General features: G+C 38.0%; 1 protein-coding gene across 5 annotated transcripts in view; it reads right to left on the reverse strand.

The window, feature by feature from the left end:
- WDR7 (WD repeat domain 7) overlaps positions 1-24,812 on the reverse strand; it is a 344,118-nt gene that overhangs the window by 35,080 nt on the left and 284,226 nt on the right. The window lies entirely within an intron of this gene.

The raw sequence follows: 24,812 nt of genomic DNA on the forward strand, positions 1-24,812 counted from the left end.
GCAATCTCCTCTTCATAGGACGTGAACAGCGTGTACATTACAAATCAAAGCCAGGTAATCTTTTAATAACCTGTCGCCAAACGGTTTAATTATATTCACACTTTGTGGCAAGAAACATTTTTGCCTTCAGTGTAAATGTAGTAATTCCCCAATTCAAACCAATTTTCAAGTCAAAGTTCCAGGGAGACTTAAAAACAGTATTTTATAATAGAAGCTTGTTGCAGTCTTAAATATTGAGAAATCTCCAAAATAATAGGCAGCAAATTTCAAGTGCTCAACAAGGGGACTCCTTTAAGAAACAGAAGCTGTTTTCAAGTATTTTAATCTATGATCCAAATTTTTGTCTTGGTTGCTTTTTATAGTTCCTGTTCTAAAAGTAACCTCCAAAGGTCTGTGAATTATTTCAAAATGAAAAAAAACCCTTCGTATTTTAAAAAAAAAGCCAAGATTGTGATATCGAATCAGTAAAAGGAAATGTAGAATTTTGCTGTGAAGTATTAAGTATCTTCAAATTTTCAGTAGTACAACAGGGCAATAGGGTTTACCAACATATGAAAGCAGCATAACAGAGCAATTCGTCCTCCAGGTGGATGAACAATGACAACCACTGCCTTTATGATTACTTTTGTGGCTATTTAATGATAATTATTTGGAATATTTCACCATTCCTCTGGGAAAAAATGTTATAAGAGCTATTTCCACTGAAGCCAATGGATGCCATATGTATGTAATCAATGGCAGAATATGCCCAAATTATTTTTTTGTGTCACAACCTTAGTAGGATTATAGTTTTTCCTTTAGTGATATAAAAAAATTACAATGAAGCAATACAGTAGTTGTGGCACAATGGAAGACTAGGAGACTTAAGAGGACACAGAGCCCTTCACTTGAGACCACTAGTCTGAATTTAGTCTAGGTTTGTCATGACCAAATACACTCCAGGGAATTACGCAAGGAAAAAATCAAAATGATGCAAAATTAAATACTTTTAAAAACAAATTTAATGAAATATAACACTATTTGAACCTTCTTTAGAAATATATACAGATATTTTTTATTTATATGAAGCAGACATAGCACATTTTATCACAGAATCTACTGTAGTGCTTTATCATTCCTTGAACAACAACAAAAAGTGACCCAGCAGGTGTGATTTTTAAAACTAAATAATGTTGTTACATAAGGACTTGTTAAACTGAGATTAGTTTTTATAATTTTCAGCAAAACCTCCCTTTTTTGAAGTAAATTTGATGCTCACATCTTTTCAAAGTCTGAGTGCAAAACAAAAAGCAATTAAATAAAAGAATGCTAAGAATGCTTTGAGTCCTTGCAGTATCTCAAGTACTGTGCAAAGTAAAAGAAATATTGTGCAGTTATATTGCATTCTTCTCATACTGCTTATCAAAATACTAGCACAGCAGGTAAATAAAATAAAATAAAAAATAAAGCATCAATAAGACTAAACCAATGGATATTTTGTTAACACAGAGTCTTTTTAAATTCCAAGACTGAAATAAAAAGGAACATGAGCTCTTTCAGTTGTCTTCTGAAACAGAGCGCCTCAGACCAGAGAGGACAAGATTATACAGCGAGTTGCTATGCTCAACATCAGTTGTGTTTGTTACAGCATTTAAGTATCTGAAAGCTAATATTTTCAAATTCGGAAGACGGTCAGCTGTTGATGACCAAAACATGGCGATGTCAATTTCCCCTGACCGCAGAGCTCTCTTGATCACGTCAGGTGTCATCTCCCCAGTACACAAAGCAAACTCCTCTGCTGAAATGTCACTGAAGCCAGGAATTGAAGCGTAATCCTCCTTGACATGAGACATTACAGGAACTCTTCTGTGGTTGAAAATCCTTATGCATTTCAGGAACTTAATTGTGGGCTGCCCACTCTCAATATCACTGATGTACTTCTTCAGCTTTTCAGCTGAATTGTCAACAGCCGAATGGAACAGGTGCTCCAACTTGCTACTTTGATCAGTTATTAACTTGTTGACATCTTCAGCACTGAGAAACCTTTGAGTGGTTTCCTCCGAAAAATGAGTATGTGTCTCAAGGAAAAACAGCAGTTCTTCCATTTTCTCAAAACCAAAGAGAATGCATGGTCTCTGGCTTTCAAATGTAGCCATTACGTCATTGATTGGCTTGCACATTTCATTGATAAAATGCAACTTGATCTTCACCATTAAACACTGGGTTTCATCTGATAGCACTTTTTCCAAGTTCCCACGACTGTGGTGCTGAGTTGTCTCTCTCACTCACAAATTTCTTCTTCAACAAAGCTGCAATAATATTGAAAGTGCTTTTCATGACACTGAATAGTAGCAAACCAGCTGTTCCACCTGCACCTGTAATTTTCACTCCATGCATGTGAAGAAGTGGGTTTTTTACCCATGAAAGCTTATGCCCAAATAAATCTGTTAGTCTTTAAGCTGCCACCAGACTCCTCATTGTTTTTCTGTTCCATCTAGTTGCTACTGGGTCGTGTGCCACTGTTGACTGGGAACTTTTTGCCTAAGGTAATTTAAGTATTTCATCTTCCTGCCCCTCTGCCATATAGAACATTTGTGAGAAAGCTTTTACCAGTTCATTGACATCCTTGAATGGCTTATGAAAACTTTCCCCCACCAGACTGATTATGTGAGCAAGGCATGTTACGTGGATGCCATTGAAAAAAGGCCCAGACAGTAGAGTTTTGTAAGCTTTTTTAACGTGTACAGCATTATCTGTGTCAAAGGCAACCACATTGTTGTAAGCAATTTCGTAACTTTGCACAGTCTGAATGACTGCTTGAGACATGGTGCTGTGATTTGTTTTCTGCATGAAGTGCATGTCAGCAAGATAGGAAGACACCTTCCCAGTACCACCTTTCACCAGTAGTGCGAGTAAAATGCGAAGTACATAGCAGCCCTCATTGTCAGTCATTTAATCTAATATAACTAACATGTAGTTATCCTTCACTTTGTCCTTAAGTTTATTTCTCTCAGTGTTGTAGACATCTATAAGATATGTATCTTGAAGCTGGTAACCTCCTGGAATTGCACCATCATTCTGGATTCGAGTGTTTAGAAACAGATGTACGAAAGAACGGTCCATTTTAGATAGCAGTATGTTTGCAGCGGCACAAGTTAAGACACAGTCGCAGACAACATCGAGGCACTCACATTGTGCTATTGTGCTTGTGTTGAAACATGCTGACAGTGTATGCTGCATTTTTTGTGATCCTACCTACAATTAAGCTTTTCTCTTTAAATACTTCTGTGATTTGGGGAGGTGGTTTGAAATTGTTGATTTCCTCTGATTGTCCAGAACAATATTGCAATTTTGCAAGAGTTTTCGGCCATCTTCAAATACCTGTCCAGGAAAATCTTTTACTCTCTTTTTCTGGTATATTTGCAACGTGCAACCTTTGTTGTGGCATTTTCTGGCAAAATTGATCAATGCTCCCTTGACCCTCAGTGTGATCTGACATTTTTTACAGTCTTTCTCAGTTAAGGGATATTGTGCAATATTATGGGACAATGCATGGTCATACATTTTATAACGTTGTAAAAGTACGCATAATTCCCTGGGGTATAACCAAATATCATTCCCCTAATTTCATATCCCATCATCTTTTCTAACCAAACTGAAAGTTCTGTCGACACTTTAATGGTGCTTAGAACTTCTGAACACCTCTCCCGGTGTTTATTATCATAGACCTCTTCATGGAGCTCCCACAGCTTCAATGTTTTTACATTTAATAAGTAAAACTTTTCCTACCCAACCTTGGCAATGCATGAATACTTATTGAGAAAGAATGTACAAAACAAAGCAGAAGTTTTGAGACCAAATTACTTTGAGATATTCTTTTGGAAAAACATTAGATTTCTCAAAAAACACCCATCCAATTCACTTTAAACTTTCCTTAACAAAAATTCTCTAAGAATGTTCAGGGCAAAGGGAGCTTATTCCAGAATACGATGTAAGTAGAAGGGAGAGAGAGAGAGGTCTGCAAAAAGGCCGAAGAGGCCTCCCACCCAGGCCTCCAGCCTTCTGTTGATTATGGATGAAACAATAAGAGACCAGGCAATTCTAACCATCTTGCTCAGCTCTTGTGATCAGTTACTCTTTAAAATCCAGTTCCTCAGCAGCTGCCCAAACAAACCAGGTACCCATTTAAGGAAAAGACAACAATTCAGTGGTTTGTGACACTGACTGCATTTGGTGATCTCAGAGTGGTTTCCAGGGACTAAATATTGGTATCATACTCAAACACTTTTCTCTTTGGCAGTTTAACCAGAGAACTCAGAGTCTGATATGGCAAACATGTGTTGAACCTATTGTATATATATATACACAGAATGCAAAACTGACAAAAGTAAGGTAATATAAAGTCAAACTAACACGAAGTCAAAGTCTGTAATTTACTTGAACAGAGAGGAAAAAAAGACCCTAAGCACATGACTGCCCTGCATCTTTAAGCGGGTGTGTGTGTGGTTGGCTAGCCAAATGAAGGGAACAATGCTTTATGGCTGGAGGGAGCAGGAGGAGAAGATGAAAACTGTTGTAAAAGGGGACAGCGTGGTCACTGACTCATCCCCTAGGAATGCAAGGTTTAAAAGGGGCTGCCTTGGGCTGAAGATTCCCTTTTACAGGGAGCAGTCTGAAGCAGGACCCACTCTCCCTCCCCTTTACGTGGTAAAGTACCAAGTTTGGTCAAGACCTGCTGTGGGCATTATGTTAGCTGCTCCTTTTTGTTAGGGGGGCTGGGAAGGAATTTTTCTCTTACCACCATATTGGCTTGGGTGCAGTGGGGATTTTTTCGCCTTCCCCACAGCGGGTTCAGGAAGGGCTTTGTTCATGCATGTCATGAAGGGCAGTAGGCCATATGTCGCAACTCATTATTTAAGTGTAGGGCGGATGTCCACTGCAGGTATTCCATAGGAAAGGTATATAGTGACCAGATAAATGGCTTGTAAAAGGACTTAAAAAGAGTTGTTCGTTAAAGGAATGAACAGGTGGCGGTTGGGGACTCCTATGATTGGTACGGCAGGGAGCCAACCTCCCATTCTTATAGCCCATCTTAACCCTCCTACGAGGGTAGTGGATAGTAAGGTCCCGGCAATGGATTTGCTGGAGGGACCTGGATGGAAAAAGAGAGGAAGCTGGTGGAAGCCCCCCGGCTATGGTAAGGTCCAGGCAATAAATTTGCTGGAGGGACCTGAAAGGAAAAAGAAGGGGAGCTGGTAAAAGCCCCATGGGTAATTATGGAATAAACACGGGGTTACCTGCACTGTACACTTTTATCGGATAGTCCCAGACATCTAATAATAAAGTTGTGGCCTGATTAAACCCATGTTAAATGTCTCCTGCCCTTCTTTCAGCATAGCCAGACAATGAGTCAGCATTAACTCTGAATTGGGTTATATCATAATCCCAACTCTGTACATGGTTCTGGGAGAATTCAGTTTCCTTTAAAAAAAAAATCATTCATATACTATTGTATATTATTTAACTGTATGGAACATCTCCAATTTCTGCATTCCAAGTTTTCAAAAAATGAATTCATTGAACAATAACTGGGTATGTTTTAGATCTGTCCCAGGCTATATAATAGATGTGTGTTTAAGGCACACACTAAATGCATTAGAAATACTTAAGAAAGAGCCTAATGAACAATAAATACATTAACCACTTATCAGGCTTTAAAATTTCAGTCCTTTGAACAGTGTTTATTTCAAATTCTGAAAGCAATAAAGATCACATATGTTGTGGGCTAATTGCTTGCAACTAAATTTATTGATAATTACAGAAAAATATCTCAGAAAAGATTTAGTTTTACACTTGCTTTGCAGAGAACTTAAGATCAAGTTGAAAACAAAGAGTTAGGAACAACATTGTTTCCAATATGAAAACTTTTTGGATTTTTTTTTTAAATAAAGTGTGCCTATAAAGGAAAGAAAAGCTACATTTTCTATTGCAGATTACCGCCTGAAGCAGTTGCTAACTTTAGTTTTCATTTTCATTGTGAATTTAAAATCCCCCCTTTGTTCAGTTGCATCCAACTCGCTAAAACAGACTACTTGTCATAAACTACTACATTTTTGCTCATTTATATCTTTCAATAACAAAACAAATTAAGAAATTAATACATAAATGTTCTCCTGAGCTGAAACTTTGCACAGAGTCTAGAGTATATCAAACTGTCATTTTATAAAATCAATGAAAAATGATATTTGGAATGGAAATTGCAATTCAACCACAACTACAGCAGCATGAAAACACTGCAATAATATCAATGAGCTGCAATGTGGTATGTTTATCATTAGATAATCACACCCCTAGAGGATTAGAGGCACTCAGCTGAACCTTGTGCCTCATAACACACTTGGGGTGTCATTATCTCATGATAACCCTACTCCCTGTCAAGTCTTATTGCTTAATTAGGGGGTTACAAAGGTGATAACAAGACTTAAAGAAATTGGATGAACAGCACATAAGATGAATGATACCTTAATCAACTTAAATCTAGCTGCTGAAAGACACACGGTCAACAAATGCATGTAATCAGTTACAGTGAGCATGCACTATATTTTAGAGGAATGGGGTAAAAGCTGAGAGAGAGAGCTGAGAAATCTAGACACATTTAATGTCTGACTTTCATTTGCCAGATTTCATAATATTTTATGATTGGTAAATCAAATGGGGCTTTTAGACTAAATCACAGCATATGTAAAATGTTAAACTGAAAGTCGATATGAAATTTAGCTTTGACCTTAAGATACCAGGCTCACAGGAGAATGAACCGTCATCATCCCAATACAGAATTTAAGTATATAGTATGCAAGTTATCTGATCAATAGCACCCAAGATTTTAACAAACTTCTCTTTGCCCTCAAAGGTAGCAACAGTGTGCTGCTTTATTTCATTTTCAATGATGGCTTAGAAATGGGAAAATGTTTTTAAAAAGAGCTCTTTAAAAATAAAGACTTCTAAGCTCTATAAAAGCTATCATGAAACGTTTGACTATAGTTCTTTTGTTCTGTTTTGTAAACAGCTACCATATTTGCAGATGGAACACAGTCACAGATCTGGTACACTCAGAACTGCTTTCCAATTCACTGTGAAACATCAATTATCTTTATCAAATAACAGTATCTCATCTCAGTCCATTATCAAGATGGAGTCTTATTTTAGCTGGACTGCAGCTCTATCTGTATATCAAGGCTGGCCGCAGTGGCAGAGAGTGAGTGAAAGGCTGTGAAATAATCAATAATAATCATCAAATTGTGGTCGACAGGTTGTGAGGATGGAAGTTTTTGATGAAACCTCAACCTTTTTTGTGCGGATGATAAGGCTTAACCTTTGCAATACCTGATAACTCAGTCAGAGGAAGCCCTGCATACACTTGAGGTTTCACAGTTCCAAGACAACAACAACAAAACCTACTGAAATACTCCGGTTTAAGTGGGATACCAATTTCATATAATCAAACACCATTTTTTTTTCACTGAACAACTGGGAGGACAAAGAACTGCACTGAACATATTTTACGGTATATTGTAAACATACTACTGTACTCCAAGAGTTCAAAGCCTCACATTGGTGAAGGCTACATCTACACTATCAACTAGGGGTGTGAGTCCCCTGCTCAGGTAAACATACTTGCGCTTGCACTAGCAGTGTAACTGGGATAGCACAGGTAGTGGCCGTGGAGGCACAGTTTGGCTGCACTGAGTATGTACACAGGCTTTCAGGCAAGTTTGTATTCAGCTAAGCTGTGTCTCTGCTGCCACTGGTTGTGCTACCATGGCTACGCTGCTATTTATATTCATGCTATCTCGATGAGAGCTAGCGCGCGAATGTGTACACAAACCAGGAAATCACACTCCTAGCACAGACCGCCTAAAGGTCAACTCAGAAGGGAAACTGCATGTATAACAATGAGCGGAACTTGGGAAATAATGCAAAACATTTTTAGTAAATATTACTTTAAATATTTAGATTAATTCATTTCAGCCATGTTTTTGCCACTTTTAAGTTTGCTTTCACTGGAAAAAGTGTTTGGGGAAAGTGACTATCAAAGTCACATGCACAAATACTAGCAAAATCTGAATTCTAAATTCTCACGTGCACTTATCTGATCTAGAAGTGCTTGTGTGCGCTCATGTAGTTAGGAAATGGAAACAAAACAGGTGATTTATCGGGGCAATCTCAACAAAGAGAACTCACGTTTTAAATATTTACAATCAATTCATTCAAAAAGACACGAGAAAAATAATTGCAACTTATGAGTGCATTCAAGGAAATTGTTAAAATAAAAAATTTGCTGTTGTGAGTTATTTGCTCAGACCATACAATCTGTTAATTGCTTTTATTAAGCATTTCCTACATAAATAAGCTAGAAAGCCATTGTAAATCATCACAAAATCCTAGAAGAGTTGTTAATAACTATCTTACTAAAATTAATGACAAACACTATTCAACTACTGTTTTCGTGAAATTTTATTAAGAACAAATTTAATCACAAAATTCCTAGAATTAAAAAATTGTGCTTATGAATTTAAGATCTTTCCTTGTTGACACATATATGACTAAAAACAAGCTTTTCAACGTTAATGTGAATAAGACAGTTGATCTTGCCCACCTGGATGTCTCACTCCTGCAGTATGCTGGGGCTAATTAAAAATGCCACCCTAACACCAGAGACTTCTGCCCCAGAAGGGTTCCCTCTGATTAAAGGAATCCTCTGGTGGCTTAGAGATATGGGGGTGGCCAAAATGTGGCTCATTAACTGTAAAAGAGCCACATGCAGCTCAAGTGTGGCTCCAAGAGCCCCCATGCCTCCCCATTCTCCATCTACCAGACTCGGGGAGCTCAGGGCTTCTGCCAGAGATGATTGGTGCCTTCTGAGACTGGAGGAGGGAGCAAAATGTAAAGGTTCCCCCCCCCAATTGCTTGAATCACACACTCCCTCTTTCCCTCAGTGGCCCCTCCTTTCAGCTCCCAGGCATTAGCTCCACATGGAGAGGCAACGGCAGACAGGTGGGAGCTGCAGGGAGGAGCTGCTGCTTTATCTTCTTGGGAAGAAGTAGCAGCAAAAGCAATGGTTCTCTCTGCAGCTCCCAGCTGTTTGCCACTGCCTCTACCCAAGGCACAGCCAGGGCCGGCTCCAGGTTTTCTGCCGCCCCAAGTGGCAAAGAAAAAAAAGGCTGCAGCAGCGTGATCGCACTGCTCCACTCTTGGGCGGCAATTCGGCGGCAGGTCCTTCGCTCCGAGAGGGACTGAGGGACCCGCCGCCGAATTGCCGCCGAAGACCCGGACGTGCTGCCCCTATGGCGGCCGGAGTGCCACCCCTTATTGGCCGCCCCAAGCACCTGTTTCTTTAGCTGGTGCCTGGAACAGGCCCTGGGCACAGCTCCAGCTTGTCGACTCCAGCAGCTGCCATGCAGGGAGGGGGACTGGCAGCACAATGTGACTGAGCGAGGCAGCAAACTCTGGCAAAAATCTGGGTGGCCCCAGACCCCACATTATCTCTGGCTTCTGCCCAGCAAGGAGGAGGGTCTTGGGGCTTCAGCCCTGCAGAGCAGGAGGTGCCTGATGGGGCTTCAGCCCCACAGGGCTCAGCTGAAGCCCCAAGCCCAGGCAAGCGCACCACAGCTCTTGAACTTCTGAAGATTGTTGTATGCACCTTGGAGGGTCTTTAAGTTTAGCCACCCCAAGCTATGAAAACAGCTCCTACACCACTACTTTCCAAATCTTCTGGCATTGGGCCATGGTCAGGACATCCCTATGCTGCTGGAATGACTCCTGGTAAACGGCACAGATTAAGTAAACCTTTAGGCTACCCTAATATATTCTGGGGGAACAATCACCCAAATTGCCCTAGCATCAGGGGAGTGTAAAGATGGCCTAAAGCCACCTTTGTTTCCTGTCCTCCCTTCAGCTGCGCCTAGCACTCTTTACCTGCAGCTCAGGATTGGGATCTTTGGCATGTTAGCAGATCTTACAGAATGCTCAGGATCTGGGCCACAGGGTGCGTGTGTATGTGCGTGTGCGCGCAGTTGTTTTCAATTTGCAAATCCTCAATCCTCTTCTCTAAAGTTCTGAATAATTTGGGCTCAGAATATGTAAACAGATTACTTGATAATCTGGAATTTAAAACTGTAATTAACTCCACTCTTTTGGCACAATGGAAGAGTTACTGCAAGGGTGAAGACTGTTTGTGAAGGAGACGGAACTTTTTCAGGGGCTGGCTCTGAACTGTTGAATGTACTCTAGAAATAAGAACAACCTCAAATGTCAACCCTTGCCACTCCAAATGCAAAAAGTCACAATTTTAAAAAATGCATAATGCTTCACAATGACAACAAAATCCAAGAATTTTAAAAGAGCTGGCCAGGGAGCTCTGTAAAATGTTAATGTGGATTTTTAATAAGTCTTGGAAAATTGGGGAAATTCAAGAGGCCTAGAACAAATCGGTGGTTGGGCCAGTATTTAAAAAGATAAACAGGGTCACCTGAATAATTCCAGGCTTGACATAAAGCTCAGGCAACATAATGGATCAGATGATACAGAACTTGATTAATAAAGAATTAATTAATGCCACTCAACAAGGGTATATGGAAAATAGATCTTGTCAAACAAATATGAATTCATTTTTTGATGCAATTACAAGTTTGGTTGATAAAAATAATAGCTGTGGTGTAATATAATTAGACTTCTGTTAAGCATTTGACTTGGTTCCACATGACATTTTGATTAAGAAACCAGAAAAATACAAAATTAACATGGCAGACATTAAAACGATTGAAAATCGGACAACTAATATATCTCAAGACAACTATAAACAGGGAATCATCGAGTGGATATGTTTCTAGTGGGATACTGTAGGGATTAGTGCTTGGCTCTATTCTAATATTTTTATCAAAGATCTAGAAGAAAATATAAAATCATTACTGATAAAGTTTGCAGACAACACAAAGATTGAGGAGTGGTAAACAATGAGAACTGGTCTAGAGCAATCTGGATTGTTCGATCAGCAGAATGCAAGCAAAAAATATGCGTTTTAATAGAGCCAAATGCAAGGTTATATATCTAGGAACAAAGAAGGTAGCCATACTTACTGGATGAAGCACTTTATCCTGGGAAATAGCGACTCTGGAAGAGACTTGGGGGGTCATGTTGAATAATCAGCGGAACATGAGCTCCCAGTGTGACGCTGTGGCTAAAAGGGCTACTGACATTTTTGGATGCATATACAGAGGAATATCAGGTGGGAGTAGAAATGTTTGTATTACCTCTGGATTTAGCAGTGACTGATACTAGACTACTATGTCCAATTCTGGTGTCCACACTTCAAGAAGGATGTTGATAAATTGGACAGGGTTCAGAGAAGTGTGTCGAGAATGGTAAAGGATTGGAAAACATGCTTTGCAGGGAAAGCCTCCAGGAGCTCAATGTGTTTAGTTTATCAAAGAGAAGGTTAAGGGATGATTTGATTACAGTCTGTAAGTACTTACATAAGCAACAGAAATTTGATTCTAGAAGATTCTTCAATCTAGCAGTCAAAGGTACAATAAAGTCCAATGGCTGGAAGTTGAAGCTAGACACATTCAGACTAGAAGTAAGACACATATTTTTAATTGTGAGGGTAATTAATCATTGGAACAATTTACTAAAGGTATTGGTGGATTCTCCATCACTGAACATTTTAAAATGAAGATTGGATGTTTTTCTAAAAGATATGTTTTAGTTCAACACAGCTATTTGACTTACACAGGAATTAATTCAAGGAAGTCTTACAGTCTGTGTTATGCTGGAGGTCAGACTAAATGCTCATAATAGTCCCATTGGCCTTCAAATCTATGAAAATAATCCATACACAATTTTCCCCTGTGGGAGAGGCACCATACGTAACCAATGCCAGTTAAATTACTTAATGCACCTCTGGATGGTGCACAGATCCCATGTTAACACACGGTGCAAGAGCACAAATAGAATAGAAAACCTAATCCTACAAGGTACTATGGTCCTTCCTGGGAACTAGTGCTCTGCACTTCACAGAAGCCTTGCTAATCACTTGGGGAGACTGGGCAGGCCCTTACGAACTAAAAGAGAAGTCCACCTTTTAAAATTTCCTAACGACTGTTTGAGCATAATATTTCTTTAAAACATTTTTTTTGTTATTTTTTTCTGACTCACACAAAATACTCTTTTTGTACCAAAGCAAAAATTAAGTCAAGACAATAGCAAAACTTGAATAAATCCAATCATTTTTCAAAATGTCTTTCAAAAAGGTACCTATTTTAATGAATATAGTACTATTAATTTATTCCAATTTAAACAGCACTAGGTTCAGAATGTGTAGCCTTAAACACTGAACAAATTCCAAACATAACAGAATTGACTACAGGTAAACAATAAATAATCCCTTTTATGGAAAAATATACTATTGTATTCTACAGAAATGGCCCAAAGTACAACTTATAATGGTGTTAATACACTCGTGGACTATTATAAATTACTACAAAATCAAGTTACAGAGAATGCATTGGTAATTTTTTTTTAAAAGCTGACAGCTAATTAAGTGAAAGGCAAAGTGTATGTATGAGATTTCTATCTATCCTAGTTATTTTAGTATCCATCACTCAAGTTCTACGATTTTGAAAATTGTCTCAGATTAACATCTTCACCAGGTCTCTTTATCTTTTACTCTTCTGAAGTGCCCTTCATTAGGGAAATGTTTCAAAAATAGTTCTGGTACAACCACATGTACAATTTCATTCTCATTTTCAAAAATACAGTGTAAGACTTGTAAGCCCCTTTTTCCTTTCAACAAAATAAAATTTTATAGTGTGGGGTTGAACCTTGGTATATAGGATCTGCTAAAACAGAGCACAAGACACAATCTTAAAATTGCTACAACATTTTACTCCACATACAATAAATGTTCTCCAGAAATGTAGCAGTTGTTCTAAGGCTAGATCAGTTGGCTTCCAGAGCTGAGTAGCAATAAGATAGTATGTTTTATTATGAGTGTCATGGAGACGGTGTGAAAAATCAAGAGCCACAGGCAGTAAGCGGCAGTGGGTCAATAATGTTCACAGAGACATTGTGTAGATAATCAACAACAAGGCCCTAGGTTCTCTATGCACTGCAAACAGCTGAAGGGCAAATCAATACAGCCATGGGAAGGACACTACCCTGTTCCACTTCCCACAATACACTATTACCACTGCAGGAAAGCATCCTAAAAAGGGAAATAATTCAACATTTATATGCAGCTAACATTAAGCAAAAGGACTGTAAAAATAATACTTAGTTAAAAAAAAGAATCTATACTTTTTGTCTAAAATATGCTTAAAAATCTATGTAGCTAAAGAGAAATACGATTAAACAGATCCTCTCTACACTAAATTATAAACAATGACTAGAAGAGAGAAAGTGATGTTTATTTGGAATACTTATGATGTAATACAACAGGGATGCTAACTGCTTTCTAAAAGCAATAAGTGTTTTATAGATAGACACTTGAAATGCATAACAGTTCTAAATTCTAGGTATATGGCTGAAATGCATCAGGTTTTATAAATTTAGGGTCTAACATTTAATATTTTAAATGTTATATTTATATATATATTAAATTATATAAACCCAAATGTTTTAAAAAGTAATGCACAGGAAATTTTTGTATTAAAATTAATACATTTATGTATGATACAAAATAACTAATTATTAGAAAGAAAAAGGATAATATTGTAATGCAGATTATTGGTCCTATAAGTCAATATTTTACAGATAGTTTTTATAAATGACACCTAGTTAAATGTGTGACACTAATATTGCAAAATTTTAAGTAAAAAACCCATCACAAATAAATGCTGATTTATTATTTCTTAAGGAAAAGGTGATTCTCCACATCCATCATTGTATTAATCATTAGATGTAATTTCTCTGCATACAACCATCTTTCTCAAAACCTGAATAAAAATATGCTGGAAGGAAAAATGAATACATACAAAATAATTGTTTCTGACTTCAAAGTTGAAGTGCCTCCCTGTTTCCTTCAACCAGACAATAAAATCCTGACCATTAATACCACCCTATTTCACAGAAATCTAATAACTGCATCTAGCAGAATATATACAATGGACAGCACCTTGTTCTGTTGCTGATCACGATTACCAACTATATTATGAAGTGTATGAAAAAATACCACACTCTTTTGTGCTAAATCTTATATGCAATTTAAGTAAATTAAAAAGAAACAATATACATATGTTACTACAAACAGGGCTTTAGAAGGGTGCTTGCTCTAGTATAACTGCATATGAAGGGATGACAGAATTTACAGTTTTATTTTAATTGACGATAAATATTTTAAAGTGCAGAGTAAAGTGCTACCATTTTCTTTATGCCTCATTCATTACCAACATCACAAAGATAAAAAAAGAAAATGCATGCAAAGATTTTTTATGAGGATTTCTAATATATTTCTCTCTTATAAAGATCCAGAATTCCTAAATCAATTCTGCTCTGACATACTGTATCCTAGCACGCTGCTGCTGAGAGAGAAAAAGAGGAACTGTAATAGCTAATGTTTCCACTCTAAGGTTCTTTTAATTAACTACAGGAAACCAACAGCAAATACACCAAATGAAACTTGTACTTGGAGCTCTGCTCCAACTTTGAACAGTAGTCTTTGGAACACAGCTTGTTAAAGCATCATTAAAGGCTTTTTTCCATGTTTGTAAATTATGCCGCTTAATAAAATCATCCAGATGGAATTACTCCCACTGCTAACATAGGAGGAGTGGACCTAATGTGAGTGGAATTCCCTGTGACAATCTGGAAAGGGAGGAGTGATCTCTGCAGCAGTATCCCCTCCAGCTCTCCTGGGACCCCATGGACACCACGGTGAGTCTTCCTCCACAGGACTTTAAGGGCAGGAATGGATGAATCAAGAGATCTGCATCTACAGTTAAACCATCAGGTATCTATGTGGAAATCTGGGAGTGAGAAGCAATATTAACTCATGCATGGTCCCCTCCACAGCCATTCCTGCACAAGACAATGATGGAATGGCTCCTTCAGTAGCCAGACTGTCAAGGCAACAGAAGTCAGTGAAAGAACCTCATGAAGGGGCATACACAAGATGTCTACTGTCTCAGCAGATCAAGGATTAACCTCTTCCACTGTTCCTGGGGGCCTAGAGAATCTTTCCTTTTATCCTCTCCACAGCTACCTTATCCCTCACTACAGAAGAAGTTGTGAGCCTCACAGAGTTTTCTGGCCTCTCTCTGCCAACTTCTCCACAGAAGAGAGTGGTCCTGGCTTAGTATTTGTAGATGTACATTAAATACCTATTATGCAAGCAGCTCCCAGCGACCATCACAGTTTAACTGAGCTTTGTTTTAGTCACTTGATCTCAAAAATGGTAATTTTCTCCCCAAAATATTCTTTGAGTTTGGACCTACAAGGTTTACCAAAGCCAGATTTAGATTTGTATCCAGTCAGAAAGGGAATTTATTCTGTGAAAAATATGGAAATCTGATGTAGAATAGACTGATGTTTGCAAAACCAGCAAAAATGTGAATTTTTCAATGGCTTCCTGGGTAATGAGAATATTTTTATATAACTGCAATAGGCATTCACAGCAAACAACTTCGGAAGTTTTATAGCATGTGCTATGATATGTAAATATTTATATTATGGACCTATTATTCACATTTGTATCTTATTCCTTTGGAACTGATATACTATACTGAATATTAACCAAAGTATGGACTTATACAAAGTTGACGAGATTTTCAAAGGCACAGATGGCAGTTAGATGCCTAACTACCACTGAGTTTCAATGGGAGTTGGGAGCCTTACTGCCAATTTGAGACTTCGAAAATCCACCCCAGTGCTGTTAGCTGAAATGTACTATGGTCTGCTGGAAAATGTAGCATATAATTGGATTAATCAACCACAGGAACTGTACTCCAAATGATATTGGTACAGAAACACATACGTGTATTTTAGTCAACACAAACATGGTCTGTTTATAAATATATTCTGAGCTGTAATAAAAAGGATGTTTTTCAAACAATTTTGAAATACACTACAATGTCTTCTTTGCTGTAGATGTGAATTCTGTTGGTCACATATATGCTAATCCAGACAGTCTGCTAATCCATCTCCCACCAACAGGAGGTTGAGATTCTCCATGGGAACCTTAAGAACAGGTGGAGCGGCATGTCATCTGTTTGTGTGTTTGCCTCAAGAACAGCAGCTAGCAAGCTACCTAACATGCTAACTTATTAAATAATGATTAGAAAAACATTGTTTGTTAAACTGAACAATCTAGATCTCTTTCTTGAAACTCAGAACTATTTATAGAAAGGGCCTGTATTAGCATATATATATCAAAATCAAATGAACTGACATTTACAGTAAGAACACAGACCAGTTAGTTTAACTTCTGTGCCAGGGAAGATAATGGAGCAAGTAATTAAGGAAATCATCTGCAAACACTTGGAAGGTGGTAAGGTGATAGGGAACAGCCAGCATGCATTTGTGAAGAACAAATCATGTCAAACCAATCTGATAGCTTTCTTTGATAGGATAACGAGCCTTGTGGATAAGGGTGAAGCTGTGGATGTGGTATACCTAGACTTTAGTAAGCATTTGATACAGTCTCGCATGATATTCTTATCGATAAACTAGGCAAATACAATTTAGATGGGGCTACTATAAGGTGGGTGCATAACTGGCTGGATAACCGTACTCAGAGAGTTGTTATTAATGGTTCCCAATCCTGCTGGAAAGGCATAACGAGTGGGGTACCGCAGGGGTCTGTTTTGGGACCGGCGCTGTTCAATATCTTCATCAACGACTTAGATATTGGCATAGAAAGTACGCTTATTAAGTTTGCGGATGATACCAAACTGGGAGGGATTGCAACTGCTTTGGAGGACAGGGTCATAATTCAAAATGATCTGGACAAATTGGAGAAATGGGCTGAGGTAAACAGGATGAAGTTTAACAAAGACAAATGCAAAGTGCTCCACTTAGGAAGGAAAAATCAGTTTCACACATACAGAATGGGAAGAGACTGTCTAGGAAGGAGTACGGCAGAAAGGGATCTAGGGGTTATAGTGCACCACAAGCTAAATATGAGTCAACAGTGTGATGCTGTTGCAAAAAAAGCAAACGTGATTCTGGGATGTATTAACAGGTGTGTTGTGAGCAAGACACGAGAATTCATTCTTCCGCTCTACTCTGCTCTGGTTAGGCCTCAGCTGGAGTATTGTGTCCAGTTCTGGGCACCGCATTTTAAAAAAGATGTGGAGAAATTGGAAAGGGTCCAGAGAAGAGCAACAAGAATGATTAAAGATCTTGAAAACATGACCTATGAAGGAAGGCTGAAAGAATTGGGTTTGTTTAGTTTGGAAAAGAGAAGACTGAGAGGGGACATGATAGCAGTTTTCAGGTATTTAAAAGGGTGTCATAAGGAGGAGGGAGAAAACTTGTTCACCTTAGCCTCTAAGGATAGAACCAGAAGCAATGGGTTTAAACTGCAGCAAGGGAGGTCTAGGTTGGACATTAGGAAAAAGTTCCTAACTGTCAGGGTGGTTAAACACTGGAATAAATTGCCTAGAGAGGTTGTGGAATCTCCATCTCTGGAGATATTTAAGAGTAGGTTAGATAAATGTCTATCGGGGATGGTCTAGACAGTATTTGGTCCTGCCATGCGGGCAGGGGACTGGACTCGATGACCTCTCGAGGTCCTTTCCAGTCCTAGAATCTATAAACATAGCTTCCTTTCTGTGCAGTTTCACATATGATAATCCAGGAAGCTCTATAACAATAACAACACTAACATTTTCAAACTGAGTGCATATAGTTATGTGGCCTAATTAACAGGTACTGAGCACCCAGAGCTCCTACTAAATTCAATGGGAAAACTATGTTACTTATTTAAATGTGTAGGCATGGATTGAAGTGCCAGATTTTGAGCACCCAAGAGTGAAAAACTGTCGTTTGTAACCAGATAGCCAAAGAGAGGTGTGAGTACTGCTAAAGTACTACTGCTAGCTCTAACTTCAGCTCTGTGTGAAACTTAACAAAAGAGAAGTTGGGCGAGGAAATATTTTTTATTGGACCAACTTCTGTTGGTGAGAGAGACAAGCTTTCAAGCCACACAGAGCTCTCTCTTACCAACAGAAGTTGTACTACATTTTATTGGACCCTCGCCCAACTTGTCTCTCTAATATCCTGGGACGGACATGGCTACAAATACATTGCATGCAAAAGAGAAGTGTCTTTTTAGAGCTATACATCTATTCTGCAATTTCACAAACACTGAAGTTCAGAAAGCGTACTGAACTTTCTACATATCTCATCAATACTGGCCTCTTGATGTTTTGTCAATGATATTGTAGCTGCTCTTTAATGGCCTGTTCTGAAGCCCACTGAAGTTGCCTTAGCTATTTACATGGACTTCTTTCTATATTTATATTACAAAAGCAGATACAAATATCTGATTATTCTGCCTTGGCTTCTATAGAACAAGATAGAGATGGATGAACTCCCAAATGCATAAATCAATAGCAAAATATCCATTGACTTCAGTGGGGCCAGGATTTCACCCAGTGTCTAAGTTGACAGAAAGGAAGTTGACAATAGCCTTGTCTATATAATAAAGGTTTTTTTTTTTGTATAATCTAGATGTGAATTTAAACTAATCTAGATATACTGGTAAAACCCACTCCCACCTTGACACTCTTAATCTGCTATAAAAGAGCGTCTTCTCAAATTAGTCTATATTGCTTGGGAAGGGGCTTAAGCTAAACTTAAAAAAGACAATTTAATATCAGAAAAAGAGTGTCCATATTGAAGGGAAGGGGTTATACTGGTACAACTATACTGGTGTAACTGGTAAAACTTTCCTCTATTGACAAAGCCTTATACTTTCAACAACATTGACACACATAGGAAGTGCAAATTCTCCCTTGCAGACTCTAGCTTTAGAGAAAATGTAGCTATGAAGGTTTTCACCTTTAAATGGTACATGGTTAATACATTTTTTTCAACACAATAACAGCTGGCCCTTGTCCAAACAATTTTAATACCAAATTTCCGATGACTGTTCATGGAATGAAATAAGCAGTGTCTGCATTAAGATCGAACGCTGCAAAGAATACTGGAAAAGCACCTGAAATGTTACTATCCACTTAAGTAGTCAGCTCTCAATGCAACTATTGAAGTAACCAGACAAGTTGCCTGGACCTAGAAGTACTTTTAAGCCTTCTGCTCTCAAAACTGTTTCTGAAGTTTTAAAACTTTTCCTTAAAAAACATTTTTTGGTCTGCTGGATTCTTGAAGCATCCTTCAAGTAAGTGTTCAAACACCTTATGTGTGTACTTTATAATTCCATAAAGAGACAGGCAGAAGAGCCCTTATAAATACCAGTGGGAGAACACTTTAACCTGTCTGGTTATTCAGTGACAGACCTGCGGGTGGCTATATTACAACAGAAAAACTTCAAAAACAGACTCCAAAGAGAGACTGCTGAGCTAGAATTGATATGCAAACTAGACACAATCAACTCCGGTTTGAATAAGGACTGGGAATGGCTGAGCCGTTACAAACATTGACTCTATCTCCCCTTGTAAGTACTCTCACACTTATTATCAAACTGTCTGTACTGGGCTAGCTTGATTATCACTTCAAAAGTTTTTTTTCTCTTAATTAATTGGCCTCTCAGAGTTGGTAAGACAACTCCCACCTGTTTATGCTCTCTGTATGTGTGTATATATATCTCCTCAATATATGTTCCATTCTATATGCATCCGAAGAAGTGGGCTGTAGTCCATGAAAGCTTAAGCTCTAATAAATTTGTTAGTCTCTAAAGGTGCCACAAGTACTCCTGTTCTTCTTTTTGTTAAATCTTTAAATTGGAATAATATAAGATTGTCATCAGACTGCTCCTTATTTTCATTACTGGGAAGACTATTCTGTTCATCCTCAAACTGTAAATCAGGCACCATTTTAATAACTATCTCAGGATCAAAATACCCTCACTAAAATATGTTAAATAGGCAAAATGAAAGAGGAAATTGGAGGGGACTGTTTTTTACTGTCTTTCTCAATATTTCCCATCCTTCCTGTCTGATGGTAGATATTTTCCTCTTTTAAAAAATGTTACAGGATTCAGTTGTAGAGTCAGTCAAAGCCTGTAAATATCTCCTCTGCTCTTCAGTAAGCTAACCTCTCTCCTGTGGCCCCACTTCTTTTCCCCTCTTCTTCCGCATCACAGAAGGTTCTTTCTAGCTGTAGTAAAATTATCTATATTAAGAAATGGAGGGGTTTGATTCCATGAATGTTGAGCACCTTCCCATAGGGGACATGGGGTGAGGAGCACCTCAAAGGATCAGATTCTGAACATGAAGCCTAAAGTCAACTGATGGCTTTTGTTTTCCCCCCTAATCATTTCTCATATTTGTGATGCAAATTTTTCTGACATTATGACATTTTTTTTTTAAATCAAAACTGCAAATGGTAATATTTAATTACTCTGGATGCCCTTTCCAGCCCACCAAAATTATCTGCCCCTTCACATGATTTATTTAGAGTCTGAAGGATAGTAAGGAAACAGGTTTCAGAGTAGCAGCCATGTTAGTCTGTATCCGCAAAAAGAACAGGAGTACTTGTGGCACCTTAGAGACTAACACATTTATTAGAGCATAAGCTTTCGTGGGCTACAGCCCACTTCATCGGATGCATAGAATGGAACATATAGTAAGGAGATATGTATATATATATATATATATATATATATATATATATATATATATATATATATATATATATATATATATATATACACACACAGAGAACATGAAAAGGTGGGAGTTGCCCAACCAACTCTAAGAAGCTAATTAATTAAGATGAACTGTTGTCAGCAGGAGAAAAAAAACTTTTGTAATGATAATCAAGATAGCCCATTTAAGACAGTTTGACAAGAAGCTGTGAGGATACCTAACATGGGGGAAATAGATTTAATGTGTGTAATGGCTCAGCCACTCCCAGTCTCTATTTAAGCCTAAATTGATAGTATCTAGTTTGCATATCAATTCAAGTTCAGCAGTTTCCCGTTGGAGTCTGTTTTTGAAGCTTTTCTGTTGCAAAATTGCCACCTTTAAATCTGTTACTGAGTGATGGTCTTAAATATTCTACTAAAATGTCCAATTAACTACAGTATTCTTCAAACCATTTATTGAAACAAATCGGGATTAGGTTCCAGTAATCTAATACAATTAAAATGTCAACTAAAAATAAAAACAGGGTGTTTATAGATAAATGACTTGCAAACATTAGCCAGAGACAATCTCTTTCAACATAGCCAATGTTTATTATATAGAATGCATTTTAAAAGAAGGGGGGGGGGAGGAGGGCAGTATATCAGCAAGATAAGATACTTTAGCATGTCTGCCAAACCAAGGGCAAACCAATCCAGGGGGAAGATTTTAACTGCAGATGCAACCACACACATACATGTATCTGCAAGCACTTAACTAGCCTGTCTATCAACACCTCTGATGCTTTTTAACTATTTTAGACCAGTAGATAATTTAAGACATTTTATGGCACATTTTGGAAATCCTATTGTGGGGACATACTTCCCAAAATTAGAGTTACTTCAGAAATAAAAATACCCATGTGTTTATCCAGGAGTCATTTTAGTAAATGAATACAAAGTTGAAAATTTAAGAATTCAAAGTGAATGTAATAGCTAAATTAAAGAATTGGGTACGTTGTCATTTTCCTTAAATGGGAATATACAGGCACAACAGAGCTATAGTGAAGTGGATGGTTAAATACTTAAAAATTAGCATAAAAAGTTTATGGACTAGCCCACAGACAAGAGAGACCCAGACTTGGAGGTTATTTGGGGTTTTTCACTCCCAGCTTCCAGTGAAACTAAGTACACAACAGAGATGTCACGACGAGTTTCTGAATGGACAGAAATGCTCAGTACAAAGCCATACTATGACCTTGATCGCTGAATGGTTGGAGTGGAAAGTGATGCAATGTTCATAACACGCTTGGCAAAGAGGGTCAAGAAAACATATTTTGAGAGAAAAGGAAGGAACTGACTGTGCCTTTGCAGTGAGAAGGTAGGCCGTAGCCAGGGTCTGAAAACTGCAGAATGGGATGGCTTCTTTAGGCAAGAAATAACATCATCCAGATCAAACAGCCTTCTATGGTTTGATACGTCAAGGCTCATGTGATAACAGGGTTGAAAATATGTAGTGATGGAACACAATCAATGATTAAAATCCAGGCTAGCCTTCCATAAAGGCCAGGAGATTTACATAATCAGAGCTAGTGATTTCTTTAGCTTTCAGGTGATATTACAAACAAATCACTTAAAAATGTCAACTGTCAGTCTGATCTGTATGTTACTAAAGCTTTGCAAGTCTTATGGAACTGATTCAATATTTAAGCCAAACAGGATATGTAAAGGAGCTGATGGCTGAGGGGATCAGAAATAGGAAATGGAGGCTTTCACCTCTAGGTTGTCAGCTGATAAAGTCTGTTGCCATCATATGGCTCTTTGTAAAAGAAATTTGGTGATCTCAGACTCAAACCAATTCCCAATGGACAGATGTTCACGTAATAAATACTACCACAAATGACAACCTTGCTAGTAATCTCAGCTGAGAAGTCAAGGATCAGATGCTGGGAATGGACACTGAACTATCCTCTTACTCCTAGAGGTAGTCCTTCCAGGTAAGAGGTGAGGAAGCATGAGGCAATGTACCATTGTCTTTGCTGTTTTCCTGTTCTATAAATAAACAGAGGATTTCAGACTCCACGACTGTCTATCTGGAAACTACACGCAGCATTATATTTATACACAAAACTAGAAAGAGCAAATAAAAACCACAAAACAAAAAGTAGTTAAAATTAGGGCTGGCAAATGATTAAAAAAATTAATCATAATTAATTGCGAGATTAAAAAAATCGTTGTGATTAATTGCAGTTTTAATTGCACTGTTAAACAATAACAGAATACCATTTTTGGTGTTTGGGAGGGAACTGTGTGTGTGTTGGGGGGGAAGTGCGAGTGTGTGTGTGCGTGTTGGGGGAGCGCTGTCTCTTTAAGCACTGCATTCAGGAGCCTGAATGCTTTTTCAGCCTGTTGGCAGCAGTCACTCCTGAGCCAGCAGTGGACAGGCTCCCCCTGTTCCCCAATCCCAGCTCAACAGCGACCGGGTACATGGGCGAGAGGAGGGGAAACACCTCGACATCAACCCCCCATGCCCGTTCTTCACAGCAGACAGGAGGCAGGCTCCCAGTCAGGAGCAGCTTGGCCAGGGGGTGGCTCCATAGGTAGGGGGGAAAGGAGGCGTGAGCAGCCGTGGAACAGGGCAGCGGGAGGAGGGGCACCCGTGCCCCAGAAACACGTAGCAGTGCCTCCCCTGAGCACGTCAGCCTGGTGTGTGATTAACGCTCGTTAAAAAAATAATGCGTTAATTTGTTTTGAGTTCATTGAGTGCATTAACTGTGATTGACAGCCTAATTATTATTTTTGATTACAAATATTTGCACTATAAAAAAGATTTTAAAAAAATCTACAAGTCGAAGCATATGAATGTTTAGCACATCTGGCACATAAATACTTTGCAACGCCGGCTACACCAGTGCCATGCAAATGCTGTTCTCGCTTTCAGGTGACATTGTAAATAAGAAGTGGGCAGCATTATCTCCTGTAAATGTAAACAAACTTGTTTGTCTGAGTGATTGGCTGAACAAGAAATAGGACTGAGTGGACTTGTAGGCGCTCAAGTTTTACATTGTTTTGTTTTTGAGAGCAGTTATGTAAAAAAACCTTCTACATTTGTAAGCTGTACTTTCATGATAAAGATTGCACCACAGTACTTGTATGAGGTGAATTGAAAAGTACTATTTCTTTTATCTTTTTTATAGTGAAAATATTTGTAATAAAAATAATAGCGTAAAGTGAGCACTGTTCACTGTGTATCCTATGTTGTAATTGAAATCAATATGTCTGAAAATGTAGAAAAGCATCCAAAAATATTTATAATAAATTTAAATTGATATTATATTGTTTAACAGTGGGATCAAAACTGCAATTAATCATGACAAATTTTTTTAATCTAGTTAACTTATTTGCGTTAAAACCACAATTAATTGACAGCCCTAGTTAAAATAATTAGTTTACATTTAATCTAACAGCTTTTGGAATTCTACCAGGGCTTTAACATATTACCAATAATAAGAGAGAATATGAACAATTCTATTTTATGAAAAAATTATCAACTACAAAATAATATTCAACTAAGTCCTAATCATTCCAATATAAAGACTGAAAAATTTACCCTGAAGCATAACCTGACTATGCAACCTATTGTTTTGGGTTGATATTATCATGCTCTTCTAACTACACATTTTGTTTAATACCAGAAAAGTTAATATAATTGAAATACAGATGTATTTTATAAAGGGGAACGGTAGAAAAAAATAACCAGTAAATTTTCTTTATACAGAAAATCAGACAAATATGAAATCAGAATTCAAATACAAGAGATTTATTTCAGAGGAGTTTGTCACAAGTAACACCTTATTTGGGGTTTCTGTTATTAACCCATCTATGGCAGCCATTTAGTCACAGTGAATGAAGACAGTAGGGCTCTATATACTTTGAGTCCTTCATTAAACTATTGATCCCCTTAGCATTCTCCATAATGTTCCAGCAGCTCAGCATGTCAACTGGCGCAGAGCTAGTCTCTCTTTCCTTTCAATAA

Source organism: Malaclemys terrapin, chromosome 6 (genome assembly GCF_027887155.1).
Source record: "Malaclemys terrapin pileata isolate rMalTer1 chromosome 6, rMalTer1.hap1, whole genome shotgun sequence".
Lineage (NCBI taxonomy): Eukaryota > Metazoa > Chordata > Testudines > Emydidae > Malaclemys > Malaclemys terrapin.